The sequence below is a fragment of the Mus musculus genome, chromosome 11 (assembly GCF_000001635.26).
Source record: "Mus musculus strain C57BL/6J chromosome 11, GRCm38.p6 C57BL/6J".
NCBI lineage: Eukaryota > Metazoa > Chordata > Mammalia > Rodentia > Muridae > Mus > Mus musculus.
In genome coordinates, this window is record NC_000077.6 from 95,722,619 (window position 1) to 95,727,262 (window position 4,644).

General features: G+C 41.1%; 1 long non-coding RNA gene across 1 annotated transcript; it reads left to right on the forward strand.

Annotated features, from left to right (window-relative positions):
- The first annotated feature begins 967 nt into the window (after nt 1-967).
- On the forward strand, nt 968-4,155 carry B130006D01Rik (RIKEN cDNA B130006D01 gene). Its single transcript, NR_028263.1, has one exon. It is a non-coding gene; the product is annotated as an RIKEN cDNA B130006D01 gene (long non-coding RNA).
- Nucleotides 4,156-4,644: the final 489 nt, after the last annotated feature.

Sequence of the window (4,644 nt, forward strand, 5' to 3'; positions counted from 1 at the left end):
TGGGATTAAAGGCGTGTGCCACCATGCCAGGCTTCCAATATAACTTTTAATGTCACATGTAAAGTATATTTTGGAGTGCATAAAATACTAAATAAATAACAATGTAGCAAAATCTTGCTATGAATATTTCAGGATGTGTTAGATTTGTCAACCTGTTGGCCGATGGAGTGCAGTCGTCATAAATACACACTTGAGTAAATCTTGAGGTGTTACTGTTCCCATTAAAAGCCACATTTTTTTTTTGTTGTTGTTTTGGTTTTTTTTGTTTTTTTTGAGACAGGGTTTCTCTGTGTAGCCCTGGCTGTTCTGGAACTCACTCTGTAGACCAGGCTGGCCTTGAACTCAGAAATCTACCTGCCTCTGCCTCCCAAGTGCTGGGATTAAAGGCGTGCGCCACCAATGCCCAGCTAAAAGCCACATTTGATCAGATGGTTTCCTTTATTGTAGAAATATCGCCCACTCCTGCCCCTTTGCCCAGATGCAGAAATGACTACAGTACATAAATCTGTAAAGCCGATTCTCAGCCAGGTGATTTATCTTGCTTGCAGAGGACATTTGGCAATGTCTAGAAAGGTTTTTTTTTTAATTTTGGGACTGAGATGGGGATGTGCTACTGGGCATGGCTAACCCTTATGTACACAGGATTCCTCCCCACAGTTGTGAACTAGAATGTTTACAGTGCCCTGTCTGAGGAAGCAGTGACCAAGCCGGTGCTAGGAGGCAAGGGCTAGCTGTAGCTTCAACTTGATTAGATGAGTACGAGAGTGACACTCAGCTTCGCATAGGGAGGAAATCAGGGAGGTTGTCTTCTGAGTGACAAAGTCCTAAGTAGGAAGACTGCAGTATAAGGTATAGCTGACAGGTTTGGTTTGTTCGGTTGTTTTTGAGACTGGAACTTAGTATGTAGACCAGGCTAGTCCTCTGAGATCTGCCTCTTAGCCTTCGAGGTACTGGGACTAAAGCTGGGTGTGCCTTGCCTTGCAAGTCTATTCAGGGCCAACAATTTGGAAAAGCTATTGCTGGGTCTGGAGAGATGGCCCAACTGTTAAGAGCACTGCTGCTCTTCTAACAGGACCTGGTTTAATTCCCAGAACCCACATGGTGGATCTTAACTGTCTATAGCTCCAGTCCTAGGGGATCTGATGCCTCCACAATATTGCATCTACATGGTGCACAGACATACATGCAGGCAAAATACCCATACACATAAAATAAAAGTAAAGATTAAAAAAAAAAGAAAAAGAAAACTCACTGCCCTGTATGTTTCACAAAGAGCAACCTCTTAAAATAGAGGTTCAGCTGCTCACCAGATAAAGGGAGTAGAAAATCAGTGATACGATTTTACATCTATGGGCTGGGGAAATGGCTCAATAGTTAGGAGCGTTTATGGCTCTAGCAGAGGACCTGAGGTTGGTTCCCAGTGCCCAGATCACTAGGCCCACACACACCTGCCTGTAGCTCCAGGGCCCTCCTCTGGCCTCCACAGGCACTGTATGCACATGTGCTCATAGCACCACATGGACACACATACACATAATTAAAAATAAGTACTGAAAAAAGTCAGTATGCGTACAATCTTATCCCACATAGAGTGGCTGTTCTTTCAAGATTTGAAATTCCAAAATGGTTTAAGGTTGGGTGCCATTTTGCATCACATTTAAGGCAATGACCTTCTGTAACACGATGTGCTTAACAGTACTTGATATATACACATGTGCGCCCACATTCACATCCTGGAACCTGTTGTGTTGGGTTAAGTTGATAGAACTCGTGAACATATGGAAAGAGTTTTAAATTTTTGTATGTGTACATGTGTAGTGTGAGCACGCTGCTTTGCCTTGGTGCACCTATGGAGGACAGAGAACAACTCGGAGGAGTTGGAGTCAGTTCCCACTTCATCCATGTGGTTCTGGGGACGGAGCATGGGTCAGCAAGCTTACCAGCAGGCAAGCACTCTTACCTATTAAGCTATGTTGCCAGTATACAGAAGACTTTTAAAACTATGTAGTTTAACCTTTAACACTGGTCCAGTGTAAGCAACAGCTTACAGGTCCAGTGGTTACAGAATAAAAACACAAGAACCCATTAGTGAATATTGACTTTTGTAGAAATCGTGTGTGAACTTGGACAGTATTTCAGAGACAGCTCAGTCAGAAGCAGTGATCAGGCTGGACAGCAGGTGCACACCTGTACACAGCACTCAGGAAGCTCATGGAGACCCTGGGCCAGAAAATAATATCATCGGGACCCGGTCATCCAAAGGACAAATTCCTTGGTTGTAGTGGTCTTTTAATTTTTATACCCAAGTTTATATATACTGTGTATAAATATTTATTTAACTAAGTAGGTAGTTACTAGTTAGTAACTAGTTTACTAATTAATCTTAGGACCTTTTGAAGTATTATTATATTGTCATTATTATTATATCAATTATTCTACATTTCCAGAAGGTCAGTTGTTAATGTTCCAAGTTGACTGTTTTTTGCATTAATAAAAGAATTTTGAAACTATTTTAACCTCACTAATTGAAAAACTAATATAAAGGTTTAAATCTCATAAATACTTATGGCTTTTAGAAACCTGTGAATGTCAATATGAGTATACACCTGTGTAGCTATGTCACTACAATCAGGGTATAGTATAATTCCCACCCAAATCTCTCTCCAGTCCCCTTGCATCGTCCCTCACCTCCCCAGCCCCCCATCACTGTAGCTTTGTCTTCTGGAGAAGATCACAGAGATGGGACCATTCAGAATGGAACTTGTAAAGATGACTTCTTGTATGCAGTGTCTTTGAGGTGTATTGAGTTTCTGTGCACAGCAGCAGCTTGTTGAGTTTCATTGCCAGGTAATAGCCTATTGTTGAGTGTACACTAATCACTCACCGTTTGAAGGGCATTTGGATTGGTTCCAATTTGTTGGTGATTATGAACAGAACCACTATAAACATTCACAGGGAGGTTTGGGGGGACCACTGTGTCACATGATGTATGTGCTACCACTATAAAAAGCCATGGGCTTCTCTGTTGGTGCTATGTTTGTTTGTGATTTTGGACAGGCTCTTGTGTAGTCAAGCCTGACTTCAACCTCAGGTTCCTCCTGCCTCAGCCTCCCAAGTACTATAAATGTACTACCAGATCTGGATTTCCCTCAACTTTTAGTTTATTTGAAACAGGCTTTGACTGTAGCACTGGTCAGTTAAATGGAACTCTGATGTAAAACGGTGCTGGCATTGTAGGTCTGAACCGCCATGTCAGTCAATTGATTTTTTTTTAATTTATTTTTTTACATTTTATTTTAAGTTTAATCGTATTGCCTGTGTATGATGTCTGTGTGTGAGAGAATGTGGTGCTACAGAGTGGAGACAGGAGGAGGGTCTCAGGGACTCACAACTAGCAACAGGCTCCAGACTCAGGGAGTATAATGAAACTGCATGATTTCCTTCCCACATATTCTGAAATCTCTTTTCTCACATGGACCTATTTCTGTTTCAGTTAATATATATTTATATCATAAATGCAGGTGGTTTTGTAATGGTTCTCATTCTATACATACCATTTTGTTGTTGTTGTTTAAAGTTTTGGTTACAGTAAATAATGCTACACAGATGTCCCCACTCATCATGCTTGTGGTGGTGAGTTCTTCCCTGCTCGGCTCCAAAAGCAGGTACTCCTCAGATTTAGGAAAAGCACTAACCACACTCAGGCAAGTTGTTCCCGATTCCCAGTTCACGAGCTGTAGGCAGCAGTGCCAGTTAATGCCAAAAGTCAGTCAGGTTATCTTGGCATCAGTCACTTGGGGATTTAATACCATAAAACGTATTTACCCATGTTGGTACATGGATTCTGGTGAAAAAACCAAGCCCATTTGTTCATTGATAGTCTTTACCAAATAAACAGAATATTTAAAAACATCAGAGCTTAAAAAACAAAACTGCCAGTTTTTTTTAAAGCTGACTTGGGCAACTTAGCAAGACTTTGTCTCAGAATAAATAAGGGCTAGGAGTGTATCTCAGTGGTAAAGCTCTTACAGCGGAGGCCCTGGGTTTCATTTCCAGCGCAGGGTGGAGGCTGGAAGAAGCAGTAGGAGAACCAAAAAACAAAATGTCTCTCTCGAGAAAAACAAACAAAGCAGATGCCTTTTTTTTTTTTAAACCAGAAAAAAAAAAAAAAAACCTTTTAAGGTGATTATAATGAATATATGCTACTGCAGTAAGTTATTTTTGATGCATTTGAATGCTTTTATGTTTACAGAAAAGTTGCAAAGAGTTATTTATACACCTGTAATCCCAGCACTCAGGAGGCTTAAGTTAGAGGCTAGCTTGGGCTACCTAGGGAGACCCTAGTAGATGGGGTGGGGGTGGGGGTGGGGTAGGGAGTGGGGAGGTGGTGGGAGGGAGGGAAGAGAAAGCCAGAAAAAGCCCCCATGCTCTTTCCTCAGTGTTTCCCTGTACAGTCTTATGTAACATCAGTGTTTCTCAGAGCTAAGAAACCAGCTTTGCTCTGTTCCTTTTAACTAGATCTCAGAGTTCAGATTTCACTAAGTTTTCATTATACAGACTTTTCTATTTGAAAACAAATTAAGCTTCTAAACATTCTATTCCTGAACCTTGTCACAGATTAATTTTATAACATTTATTGTATAA